The sequence below is a fragment of the Doryrhamphus excisus genome, linkage group LG8 (assembly GCF_037039965.1).
Source record: "Doryrhamphus excisus strain RoL-2023G ecotype Guam linkage group LG8, RoL_Dexc_Guam_v1.1, whole genome shotgun sequence".
Taxonomy (NCBI): domain Eukaryota; kingdom Metazoa; phylum Chordata; class Actinopteri; order Syngnathiformes; family Syngnathidae; genus Doryrhamphus; species Doryrhamphus excisus.
The window spans coordinates 6,483,631-6,497,844 of record NC_136364.1 but is presented as its reverse complement, the minus strand read 5'-3'; the positions used below and the strand labels follow the sequence as shown (position 1 = coordinate 6,497,844).

The 14,214-nt window shown below is 41.9% G+C and overlaps 1 protein-coding gene across 6 annotated transcripts in view; it reads right to left on the bottom strand.

Annotated features, from left to right (window-relative positions):
* The window catches only part of LOC131134153 (muscleblind-like protein 1), a 91,727-nt gene that overhangs the window by 70,275 nt on the left and 7,238 nt on the right, over window positions 1-14,214 (bottom strand). For 5 of the 6 annotated variants that reach the window (XM_058079090.2, XM_058079081.2, XM_058079085.2 and 2 more), the window contains exon 1: window positions 11,665-11,808. The exons of the other annotated variant lie outside the window; for it this stretch is intronic. The gene's annotated coding sequence lies outside the window, so the exon portion shown is untranslated. Of the gene's footprint in view, window positions 1-11,664; window positions 11,809-14,214 lie in introns of those variants that run through there. 6 annotated transcript variants of the gene reach the window in all.

Genomic DNA, 14,214 nt, shown 5'->3' with positions numbered 1-14,214 from the left:
GTTGTACGCTAACCCGATTTTAATCCAAGTGTCACCTGAAGGAGGGGGGTTAACTGGGTAGTTGTTGTGTAAATGTAGTTAAATGTAATACAGTGCTTAAAATGTACACAGAAAGTGAAGCTTAAATGCGGTACTATTGAAAGGCTTTTGTAACATAAAAGAAGGGTGTTGTAAATGTAAATATGGTAACTTTTAGACAAATTGCCCCGCCCTCTCATTGGGGAATTATGGTTGGCTCTTCAAGGGTAAAATATTACAACACCCCTCACATTTCAGGCAATGCTACAGTATTAGGTTTCATATTCGTTGAAAACCAGTAGCAGGATAAATGTTTCTTGTTTACGGTCAAACATGGTGGTGGCAGTGTCATGGTCTGGCGCCAAATGTGGCCCGCAGGACACTAGTTTGAGGCCCCCGCCTTGATATGAAAGTTTAATGTTAAAGTTTGATATGGATGCTGTATGGTATCATGTACCCAGAAAAAATGATTACGTTTGATTAATGTTCATGTTAAAGGTTAAATAACTGTTAATAGTTATCCTCCCTATCCGTGTGGAAGTGGTAAATTTTTGGTAAATTTAAGTTGAAAGGAAATAACTTGAAGGCTACCGTTTAGGTGGCAAGCTCTCTAGTTTGCGAGTTAGCGTGTGTCTCAAGACCCTGCAGTTGCGCAATATGTTGTAAATAAAAAGAGTATAAATGTGACTATAGTCGTGTTTTGTCATGTCTACAGGGCTCTAATAATGCTTTGTTCATTTTAATCTGAAAAAAAACATTTGTCTACCAACCAACTATATGTGGTTTAAGTTTTTATTATTTGCCGTTTTGATTTTCTTTATTCTTGATTTGTTTATTTATTTTTCATCTTATTTTGTGTAGAAAAATAAAAAGTATTTTATCAGAGCTTTTCTTGTAGAAAATTGGAACCAAAGCAAATTTTTTTTAAATTTTTTTGTTTTTACTAAATGCGTTTTTTTGGTTTTTTTTTTAAACCCTGATGCGGCCCAGTCTCACCCAGACCCGAGCTCCAGTGGCCCCCCAAGTAAATTGAGTTTGAGTTGTATGCTAACCGAGTTGTATGCTAACCGAGATGTATGCTAACCGAGGTGTATACTACCCGAGGTGTATGCTAACCGAGGTGTATGCTAACCGAGTTGTATGCTAACCGAGTCGTATGCTACCCGAGGTGTATGCTAACCGAGGTGTATGCTAAACAATGTGTATGCTACCCAAGGTGTATGTTAACCGAGGTGTATGCTAACCAGGGTGTATGCTAAGCAAGGTGTATGCTAACCAGGTGTACTATTAATACTAGTAATATTTGCAAATGATGATTAATAAATGTTAATTATAAAAAGTGATATTGGATAATTCCTCACGTCACACCTGACATTTTTCTCAAGGCACACTAGTGTGCTGTGGCACAGTGGTTGAAAATCACTGATGTAGACAACCACAAGAAAAGACAAACTTTAAGATGGAATTTTAGGATGGAAAAACAAATTGTTATTCTTTTCTTAGACACCTAAGTCAAATAAACACCTAAATATTTTACTTGAAATAAACCATCTCTGCAGTTTTGTCTGAATGTGTGCTAGATAGCGGGATGTGCCCTCGGCCCCCCACTGACAATGGTTAGCATACGAAAGTCAAAGTCACATCGAGCCAGGCTAACTCTGGAAAGCGACTGTTTGCAGTGTTTTCCTGTGTCCTGCAGCATCTTGCTTGGAGGTGACAGTTGGCGACAATATCCTCTATCCGCATACTCTCGTGTAAGCCCCTTTTCATGCAGTGTTAATCCTTTTCAACGCTCTTCTCACTTCCTTTACCAATCTTTGCTACTTCCTGGTCCACAGCAGATACCTCTTCTAATCTTCTTTCTCTCTCCTTTTCCTCATTCATCAACCATCTTCCCATCACAGTACTGGCTTCTGTCAGTACACTTCCATTCCTATCCTTGACCACCCTAACCTGCTGCACGTCCTTCCCATCTCTGTCTCTCTGCCTTGCCAACCTGTAGAGATCCATCTCTCCCTCCTTACTGTTCAACCTAGCGTACAAGTCATCATAGGCTTCTTGTTTGCCACCTCTACTTTCACCTTACGATTCATCTCTCTGTACTCCTGTCTACTCTCCTCAGTCCTCTCAATGTCCCACTTCTTCTTAGCTAACCTTTTTCGCTGAATACACTCCTGCACCTCCTCATTCCACCACCAACTCTCGTTGTCTGCTTTCTTTCCAGATGACACACCTAGTACTCTCCTACCTGTCTCCCTGATCACATTTGCTGTAGTTTCCAGTCATCTAGAAGCACCTCCTGGCCATCCAGAGCCTGTCTCAACTCCTGCCTAAAAATCCTACAACACTATTCTTGTTTCAGCTTCCACCATTTGGTCCTCTGCTCTGCCTTTTCCCTCTTCATCTTCCTCACCATGAGGGTCATTCTACACACCACCATCCTACCACTACTTTGCAGTCACTGACCTTCAGATTACAGCGTCCTACAAGATGTAATCTACCTGTGTACTCCTACCACCACTCTTATAGGTCACCCTATGTTCTTCTCTCTTCTGTAAGAAAATATTCACTGCAGCCTTTTCCATCCTTTTGGAAAAGTCAACCACCATCTGTCCTTCTGTGTTCATCACCTGAATACCAAACCTGCCCATCTTCTCTTCATCATCTCTCTTTGCTGCACCAACATGTCCATCAAGTCCCAATGACAACTCCTTCCCTTCTAGGGATGCTCATCACTTCATCAAGGTCCAGCAAGAATTTCAGTTTTTCCTCTAATTCATGTCCTACTTGTGGGGCATACCAATTTTATCAATATACCAATACCTATATCAATTTCCACCCTATCTGAGACCCTTTTGACCTCCAGGACATTCTTAACCAACTCCTCCTACAAAATAACTCCTACTCCATTTCTCTTCCCATCTACACCATGATAGAACAACTTGAACCCTGCTCCTAAACTTCTAGCCTTGCTACCTTTCCACCTGGTCTCCTGGACACACAGTATGTCTACCTTCCTCCTCTGCATCATGTCAAGCAACGCTCTACCTTCTCCTGTCGTAGTTCCAACATTTAAAGTCCCTACTCTCAGTTCTAGGTTCTTGGCACTTCTTGGCACCTCTTCTTTCTCTTCTTACGAACACATCTTCCTCCTCTCCTTCTTTGACCAACAGTAACACAATTTCCATCGGCACCCTGTAGGTGAACAGCACCAATGGCGGTCGTTGTTAACCTGGGGCTCGACTGATCCAGTATGGAAGTCGTGTTGTTGATTTGCACTAAAAATCATCTGGTGTTGCTCGAGTACCGGATCTTAGCTAGTAGATAAAATGTAAATGAATGTAAACTTCGCAGAACTGTTTCCTCTGGCGCCAACGAGTTCCTATGCTGTATTTGTTGTACAATCAAAACATGTAATTCAGAGTGAAGTGCAAAAAGTCACAGTATTGACTTCAAACATGGCGTTCATTCAACTGTATCATGTTCCATAGTTTACTTTGGGGTAAAAAAGCTTCGTAATCAGGCCCAACTTTTTAATTGACAATAGATGGCTTAAGGCCAAATATAATCCCGTCAGCCAAACTTTGTGTTCAGCACTGATTACTCGTTTCCACAGAAAAGATCAATTAACATTTCAGCGTCCCTCAACGGAGGTGTGGCGACACTGTCAGCATTTCCAATGAGCTTATCGTCTTTCTAGCCGTCACTATTTTTTTTTTGTTACTTTTTTCTACAGATGGCGTTCCCACTATGGTTATTGTTTATTACCACTATACTATGCATTGTCATCTCAGCATTCATGGCCTGCAAAGTGCTGCATAACATCATAAGCAGCTATCTATTTCATCTAATCAGCAATAATCTAAGAGCAATATTATTAACAACATAAAAATATCTCATTAAAAATATATTAAACCCGGTGACAGAGAATAACGTGAGCTGTATCCATGAGAGCCAATACGATCCAAGTGACAAACAAATAGATTGCTCAGCGAGACAATGTTTTTTAAATACCAATAAGGAAAAAAAGTCTCACTTCAAAAAACAGACTGCCACATCCCTGCAACATTAATGAGCCTCAACACACCTTGCCAAAGGGACAGCTATTTCAATGAACGAGGCCTCCAGAATCCACGTCAGGAAAGAACTTGGCCCCGCCCTTGCAAGCTCATGATTCCACTCACCAGTCATTATGGAGTCAGATGAAGTCATTTACACTGATCACACCATCAGGGCAATATTAGACGTCATTTCTATTGTACGCACGTAGGCAGCAGTGTGGACTAGTAAGCATGAGGCAGCAGATCTGCATCATCTAGAGACGAAACAAGTGGAGAGATGAATGGAAGGTCAGCCGCCGCATTGATATTCAAGACTTGGGTGCATGAATAATATGTGTGCATATGATTAACATTGGTTACCTCTCTTTTCAGAGCTATGACTCCTCTCCTTCAGGTGTCAGAAAAACACTGTGTGTTGGTGGGGCGGGGGGCGGGGGGTCAGTTCAGTAGCACAAGCTGTCATCTCAACATTGCTGTGTTTGTGATTGTGTCAGGATTGTTGCTAGGCAGAATTTGTGCTCGTGTCATAAGCCAGCCACGCCCATTAAGCTGTTTGAAAGACATTAAAGGGATAGTTGGGATGATGATTTTTTGTCATGAAATTGTATGTATGTATGCCCAACAGCAGTATAATCCATCAACAGAGACTTCCAGTATCCCCCATGCAAACAGCTTTACCCTTTCCACCACATCTTGTTTTGAGAAGCCAAACTCTTCACTTCAGTAACACCGGCAACTAACCACAGCTACGTTTCTCATCACTGAAATCTGACCAGAACTGGGCTCCGGGACCAAATGGGGAGTAAGTCAATGTTTTATTATTTTTATGTTATTATTTTGATAATAGTAATAATAGGCAACAGTCAACCATGAAACACTGATCAATGGAATGGAATTGGCTACTGGGGGCCCGCAGTAGAGTGAAAAATGAAAGTATGCAACTTTGCCTCTTTGATATTTTTTAAAGCAATACATGTAGCTATGCTAAGACGTTATATATATTTCAGCATCTCAGCTTTGTCATATACTGTAGGTTAAAAAAGCTTATTTAAAATGTGCATTGTAAGTCTTTTCACCCTATTTTTCCTGTTTTTTTTCCAAATAGTTCAACTTTCATCTAAATCTTTCAAAAAATTTAGTTCATAATGTTATGACTTTAACCCTTAAAAATGTTGACGTTTTTCACATATGCAAATGTTTCCCCAACTATCCATCCATTTTCTGTACCGCTCATCCTCATGAGGGTCGCGGGCGTGCTGGAGCCTATCCCAGCTGTCTTCAAGCGAGAGGCGCGGTACACCCTGGACTGGTCGCCAGCCAATTACAGGGCACATATAGACAACCGTTCACACTCACTTATTAACCTCGCATGCCAATTAACCTTGCATGTTTTTGGAATGTGGGAGGAAACCGGAGTACCCGGAGAAAACCCACGCATGCACGGTGTGAACACGCAAATGTCCACACGGAGAATCGATCTCCCAACTGTGTGGCCTTTTTTGTTGTTACAATTTTTTCTCAGAATATTTTTACTTTATTCTGGTAATATTACGGCAGTTTTTCCATTTGTTCTTGTAAATTTTCTTCCAATAATTATTTTATTAAGAATGTAACTTTTCCAAAAAATACTACTTTATTAATTGTTTTTTTTTCTTATAGTATTACAGCTTTTAAAAAGAGATATTTTCTTTCATATTTCATTGTACTTTTCCTTAAAATATGACATTTCTACGTTTTGCTCTTCACATTTTGACTTAATTCTTGTACAATTATTGCACATTCTTCAATTTTTGCTGGTTTTTTTTTTGGTTTGTTTTCTTGTTCAATTATATTTTTAGAATGTACCAAAGGCCAATGAAGAAAAAAGAAAAAAAACGGCCGCAAATTGGACACAGGATAGATGGGATAGACTCCATCTCTGCTGTGACCCTCAACAGGATGAGCGATAAAGCAAAAGGATGGACGTGTGCACATATTGTGAAGAAAAGCATACATTTAATGCGTTTTACTACCTGCATGTGGTAACGCTAGTGTGCCGTAATGCAGCAGCGGCAGCGGTGAGGGTGTTACTGAGTTCATGGACATAAACCACGGCACCGCCAGACCGGTCTGCTCCTCACAGGAATAGCAATGCAGGCGGCGCACGTACGAGCTGTATACATCTCTGTGTAAAGAGTGCGAGGGATGAGACAGCGAGGCAGAGACAGACACAGATATAAAACTGCAGGAGATGCAGTCGTAAGAGGTGGGAGGTTTGGGTGAGAAATGCAGCTGGAAAAAGTGGAAAAAGTAGGGAAAAGCTCCCTCGGGTGATTTTACGTGCTTCTTCACCCACAGAGGCTTTATCATGATAAAAAGACACACATACAGGACACGGTCCTTCTCTTTTTCATCACCGCTGGGCCACCCTCACAAGCAGGCATAAAGTGTCCAGACAGGTGCAAATACAAGACAGCAGACAAGCAGGTGAAATGAAAGGATGGAAAATGCTCAGCAGATATAGAAACATGGGTAGGTATACAGTTGATCTAAGGTTCCATATTTTATAGCTCACAAACACAAAAAAAACATTTTGGACCATGCAAACAAGAACCTCCTAAAACTGCTTAAATTTTTCTTACTCCCATTTCTTCTTTTTGCATTTTGTCGCTCTACTTAGAACCTCCTTAAGATCCATCCATCCATTCTTTTCTTATGTCCCTTTTCCTCATTAGGGTGGCGTCGGTATGCTGGAGCCTATCCTAGCTGACTTCGTGCGAGAAGTGGGGTACAACCTGTACTGGTCGTCCTTAAGATTTTTGCAATGTTTCAACTGATCTTAAAATCATTTCAAAGTGGTTCAATTCGTGCATGTATCCTCTTCATGCATGCATCAAACCCCAAAAAACATGACAATTTCTGACTAATTTCAGTGGATTATATTTTGTACAGGGCTGCACGGTGATGAGTGGTTAGCGCGCAGGCCCCACAGCTAGGAGACCTGAGTTCAATTCCACCCTCGGCCATCTCTGTGTGGAGTTTGCATGTTTTCCCTGCTCAAAAACATGTTACTTGTGTTACATCCAAATTGTCCATAGGTATGAATGTGAGTGTGAATGGTTGTTTGTCTATATGTGCCCTGTGATTGGCTGGCCACCAGTCCAGGGTGTACCCCGCCTCTCGCCCGAAGACAGCTGGGATAGGCTCCAGCACCCCCGCAACCCTCGTGAGGATAAGCAGTAGAAAATGAATGAATGTATGAATGTTTTGTACAAAATCCAACTTAACTGAGAACAAGAGGAATCTGCGAATAAAAACCCACCCAACCATCCATCCATCCATCATCTTTCCATGCCGCTTATCCTCACTAGGGTCACTATCCCAGCTGACTTCGAGCTAGTGTGTCTGGACTGGTTGCCAGACATCACAGCATGATTCAGGACTAAAAAAAGACATGAAACTGATGATCCCAAAGCACGTCTTGTATGAAGTAATATCAGTTCACATTCTTGGCTGAATAAGCAAGTAGAAGTGTGATTAAAGGCAAAAACACTCATGATGACCTGATGCAAAAAACAGTCTCCAAAAATGGTCAAATACCAAACAAACAGCAGCCCCCGGTCTGACGTTCTGGCTTTTTGTTGCTTGACGTCATCTAAACGCTTTGTCATGGTGGCTGGCATCTGATAGCCACACATGCAAGAAAACATCTGAAAGCATCACTGAAAAGTAGGATACCGTCCAATGGGTGGAATGTAGACAAGCATAAGACAACACAAAGATCCAACAGTTTTTAGGTCCAACTGTGAAGACAACCCACCATGGTGTATGTTAGGGATAGTCAATGTGTGGCTCACAGACCAAATCCTGCACATGAATGACATCAAACCGTCCAGCAGTTCACATTTTTGCAGCAGATTTCTTAAACAAACAAACAATAATCACTCAAATAAACAATCATTTTCCATCAAACCCGCAGCAGTTCATATCTAATATACTAGTAACAAAATACTAGTGATGTTATTTCTGTGTGTATTTATGTATGTATTTATGTATGTGTAATATAGCATGGTTTGACACCGGATGGGATAGGAATGGCAGCGTCTTCAAAGTCATCATGAAAAGTTCTGGATCGTTATTCTTCATTTTAATCCAAAAAGGGGAAAGTGGTTTAGAGTAAAATTTGTAAAATACTACAAATTGCAGACTATAAGCCACTACTTTTTTCCACATGCTTTGAACACTATGGCTTAAAAAAATGTTGCAGCTAATTTATGGCTAAAATAACTTCAGTTCCCATGATGCCTCAAGTGGACACTAATATAACATGTTTTGAAGTCTTATGCACCGTTTGTGTTTTGATGTGACAAATCTTAAGTAAGTTTGAAGTGTAGAATTACTACAGCTTCTGTTTGGGCAACTTGGCAGCTCTTGAATTCTGAAGAAAAAACATTTCATGTATCACTCATACTCCTACATACTAAGGAGTAATGCCGTGAACACCAAGTCTAAGTAGCATTGGAAGGTTTATAGTGTGTTTTTCTGTGTGAATATCCCACATGCTGCCGTCGACTTCCTAGGCGAGTTGAGAGACATAGTCTCTCCAACGTGTCCTGGGTCTTCCCAGAAGTCTCCTATGAGTCAGATATGCCTTGAACTCTTCCCCAGGGAGGTTCCTGACCGGACGTCCGAGCCACCTCATCTGGCTCTTCTCAATGCAGACGAGCAGTGATTGTACGCTGAGTTTCTCCTGGATAATAGTGTTTCTCATCTTATCTCTAAGGGAGAGCCCAGAAACTCGACGGAAGAACCTAATTTTGATCACTTGGATGAATCCACAGATGGACGGGTGGACGGACGGATGGATGGATGGATGGATGGATGGATGGATGGATGGACAGATGGACGGATGTATGGATGTATGGACAGATGGATGGACGGATGGACAGATGGACGGATGGATGAATGGATGGACAGATGGATGGATGGATGGACAGATGGATGGACAGATGGATGGATGGAAATCCTGCTTAATACAAAAGACAAAACATTCTAAACCATATACGGTATCTCCATGTGTTATAAACCAATTCACTGTTTTTTTTTTAACCAGAAGGCTAAAAAAAATGTTCTTTGTTGCCAATTTTGTAAAGCATAATTTGCTCCACTGAAGTTGCAGTAAAAAGTTCTATAGCATATGTCAGTCAGAGCCAAAGTCAGACAAATTACTCCACAAACACCCCAGTCAGGATCCAGTCAAACAATTTACATTCCCTAAAACCTAATGTCTGCAGTGCACCGTGCTGCTCTAGTCCTGGGTCTTATTAGCTTCTAGCTCACACCTGAGTGGTGAGTATATTGTTTTCTTTTCTTTTTTTACTGCATCATAAGTAGGAAATCTGCCACTTGGTTGTTTGGTTGTTTTTGGAACATTTCTACGAGCGCTGTGGTCATTTCTCTTGGCAAGAACCGTCTCCATGAACGCAGAGTGAGGCCAAACAGGAGGTAATCTGTCCTCTTCGCCCGTCGATGACTAATGGCTCACTTTGACACCATAATCTGAGGAAATCACAGTGGGCAAACTCCGAGCCCCCCCTCTACCCCCCAGCTGTATTTACCAAAGATTACATCTTCAGCTAGCGTGCGTTAGGCTTGTGACAGCTTTACACACTGCTGGGAAAACAGCAATCACACACCATTGGCTGAGTCGCCTGTGATTTTGCCACTCGCCAAATGGTCTCAAAAGACTCACCCAAGACATTTTTTGTGCGTCTGTGTAAATGCCTGTGGCGTGCTCCGTGTTGAGTGGCACGTTGTTCAAAGTCAAGTCACCTTCTTCTGCTTTCACCTTGATCACAGTAGAGCTTGGTGAGCCACCCCCCCCCCCTTCCCACTTTCCACCCCACACACACATCTGCATTCAACAGACTTTTAAAAATTGGAGGAGGACAGATTTATTGTTTCTTTTTTATATAATTCCACAAATTCCACTCCAGGTAAAAGCTTGTTTTCTCCTCATATGGACAGACAGCTCTTCTTCTCTCACACTGTAGATGTGTGTGTGTTTTACAGATATGAGATGCTCTGTTCTATCCTCAGATGACCTTGTAGATCTGGCTGCTCTGATCTGCAACAACGCCTTTTCAAGCAGATATTAAAAGAGAAACGTAGACAAGCCACCGAAAAAAGAATCAAAAGACGAGGAAGGGAGAGGGGTGAGAAAGAAGAAAGTAGAGAGGGTTTGGGATTAGAAGGTGAGGCGAGGATATCCATTTTCAGTGCATAGTTAATCTATGCTGCTATAAAAGCTGCACACTGATTACTCTAAGCACGGGTGTCAAATTTGCCCAGCATATCATTTTATATGGTAATAACGCACGGCAGAAAAGACACTAGTATCACATTTTAAAATGGCGGCAAAAATATGTAAACATTGCTTCAATATGCATGTTTTTGGACTAATAATAGAAAGTATTCCACCATGAAACAGCATGATTATTAATTTGTGTATTTTGGAAAAACCGTGATAGACTGAAACTGCTGAATTCGAACATATACCTCTTCCGGTGACATAATCAAAACCTAGTTTGGCCTCCTTTACACAGAAATTAACGCTAAAGAATAAAAGTTAGCATTCAGTCTCACGCTGACGATGAAGCATCGGCAAGGCTTAACTGGAAATTTGGTGTCGTAAAAACACTTTTATATTCCATGCACCTAATTCTGTGTGCATCCGATATCTAAAATCTAAATTTGGATGCATTGCAGATATTAGCGCTCAGCACAGGGCAAGGTGTTAGACAATACGATATGAAAAACCAGACCAGAAGAGGAAGCAACTGTGGAGCAAATGCATCAAGGCCACAATCTATAGGAGGCTTTTTCTTTAGTGAATGCTAAGCAGCTAGTTATGTCATTTTATTTAGGTTGTGGATATATTCTCTTATTTGCGTCAAGCATAACTTCATGCAGGTACAGAAGGAGAGTACCTTAAAGTTGGCACCTTAAACACAATTTGCATCACCAGCAAAAGCACAAGTCAGTGATGATTTATAGTGTGTGTTTGCACACCACCTGTGTAATGCAGCACTGCTTTTAGGTAAAGTGTGTGTATGTGTGTGTGTGTGTATGTGTGTGTGTTTTCCCCCTGCCATTCATCCACCAATATGAGTGCAGCAGTAGGAATCACACCACAGTGTTGTCCAACTGGAAGAAGTGTGAGGAATAGTGTGCCAGAAGAGAGGATATGTGTGTGTGTGTGTGTGTGTGCTACCTGAACATAAACGCACATTAACTACAACATTAAAACGCTAATGTTCGCCCATTTGTTTGTCTGCTCAGCTCTTTTCCACATTAAAAACTGTCCCGCCTCATACAACTGCACATTAGCAGGAAATCACGCTCACCCATTTGTTAAACACACACACACACACACACATATATATATATATATATATATATATATATATACGGGTATATCACAGTGACCATCCAGATGGTTGGTGAAATATTCCAAAACGAATATGGCAGAAGAGAGCAAGGAAAAGTACAAGTGACACACACACACACCAACACAAACAAACACACACAGAGTAAACAGACTTACTGTGTGCAAGGACTCTCATCTGACTGCTGCTGGGAGGAGAATGGAAAGTAAAAACCTCATGCTTGCTTCACGGCACTCCTCTCGCCGCTGTCACTCCCCCCTCCTCCTCCTCCTCCTCTTCCTCCTCCCCTCCCCTCCCTTGCCCTTCACTCTCTCTTCCGCCTTCCCTCTTGGCAGAGCCGCGTTGCATTCACAGCCACCCGTCTCCATCTAAGGCAGCGCGGCTAAACATGTCACACACAATTTATCCGCAGCGGGAATCTGCGAGTTCACCTCTCCCAGCTCACGCTGGGGGTGTGGTAGGGGAGTTTAATGAGGGGGGGTTGATGGAGGAGGGGGGGAAACTTCTACTGTCAACACTCCCTCTATTTCACATGCTGTGAAAAATGCTACCAAGGAGCAAAATTCAAGTCACCTCCGCTGTTGCAGCCCCTCCCTCGCCCTTGTCTCTCTACCATCTGCAGGCACTAACTCTCATGCAAGATGCAGTTATTTTAGACACCTGCATGCCCCCCCTCCTCTTTTCATCTCCATCCACATGGGGGAATGAACAAGAGACTGTAGTGAGGGGAGGGGGGATAAAAAAATGACTGCATGGCAACTACAATGGAACCTCCAAGGTCAAACACAATAGGTTAGCGACATCAGTTGACTTAAGAAGGCCATTTGTGCATGTGCATATAATCTGTTCCATCATATCACCTCTAATAAAGGGCTGTCCAGACCTTTTCCAGCGAGGGCCCCATAGTGAAAATTTGATATTTTGTAACGCACGATAAGAAGTTCTATTATAGAAGAAGTTCTTCTCATCTTCTTGATTTCCTTTTGACTCCATTCCTGTAATATTCTAACCTTTTCCCCCAACCTGACGATTCTAAAAAGATCAAAATTGGCACATTTGGACCTGAATGAGGTTTTAAGTATATCTACAATATGCAAAAGCAAGAAGGGGAAGTGGGACAAAAAGCACTTTAAAAAAGAAATAGCCTGTTTATAAAGTTTAAGACCATCGCTCAAACAATTACAAAAAACTTTCCAAACCAGAACAAAAAAGGTCTCAGTAGGACTCGGAAATGAGTAGCGCCAACGTTCTTGTTCATTCATTCATTCATTTTCTACCGCTTATCGTCACGAGGGTCGTGGGGGTGCTGGAGGCTATCCCAGCTGTCTTCAGGCAGGTACACCCTGGACTGGTGGCCAGCCAATCACAGGGCACATATAGACAAACAACCATTCACACTCACATTCATACCTATGGACAATTTGGAGTGGCCAATTAACCTAGCATGTTTTTGGAATGTGGGAGGAAACCGGAGTACCTGAAGGGTGGAATTGAACTCGGGTCTCCTAGCTGTGAGGCCTGCGCGCTAACCACTCGTGCAGCCTATATGCTTCATTCATTCATTCATTCATTCATCCATTTTCTACCGCTTATCTTCACGAGGGTTGCAGGGGGTGCTTGAGCCAATCCCAGCTGTCTTCGGGCAAGAGGCGGGGTACACCCTGGACTAGTGGCCAGCCAATCACAGGGCACATATAGACAAACAACCATTCACACTCACATTCATACCTATGGACAATTAACCTAGTATGTTTTTGGAATGTGGGAGGAAACAACATGCAAACTCCACACAGAGATGACCGAGGGTGGAATTGAACTCAGGTCTCCTAGCTGTGTGGCCTGCGCACTAACCACTCGGCTTCCGTGCAGCCCTTACATTAACATTATTCTCATAAAATTACAACTTTTTTTGCTATAGATTTTGTTTTTTTAATTTTCTTGTGAAATGTCATTCTTTATAACGTGCCCCAGGCCAATAAACCATAATGATAATACTACTGTAGTAATAGTACTGCATGAAGGTCTTATATGTGAATATTATCTGATCATGCAACAAGATATTCCAGACATCAACAATAAACACTTCAATGTCTGCTGGTCACATTGACAGTTCCACTGCACTTCCTATTGCAAAGTAAGTTATCCGTGCATTTTTTAGTAAAAAAACAAATTCATAGGTTGTATTCATTTTGATGTTGGTGCTATATACCGACAGTTACATGTGGCCCTCGATGAAAACGAGTTTGACACCCCTGCTATAAAGAGTGCAGGAAAATGAAATTGCACTTGCACTCTAGAAGCGTTCAGCCGTGTTTTTTTCGTAGAATCAAGGCGAGGGAGCGAGCACAAAAGCAAGGGTTAGGATACAGTGTGCTGATGAGCTACAGTATGTTCTTGGATTGGATCCCAATTGGCTTCATGACTGCCATCACCTGGTATTTGGCACAGAAAAAAACAGAGGTGTTGGGTTTAGTTCAAATTGTGCTTTTACATATTATTCAACTGCAAAAAAAAAAACACTAAATACAAGAGGTGTATCAAATATCTGAATGCTTTTGATAGACACGGTCAAAAACAATATTATTCTTGTGGTTGGAGCTTGCAGTGGCGTACAACCGCACTGCATCATCATCAGTTTGTAATATTTATGTCCAATAGCAGCTCTCAGTATGATGCAGTGCAGTAGCACGCCACTGCAAACTGTGCAA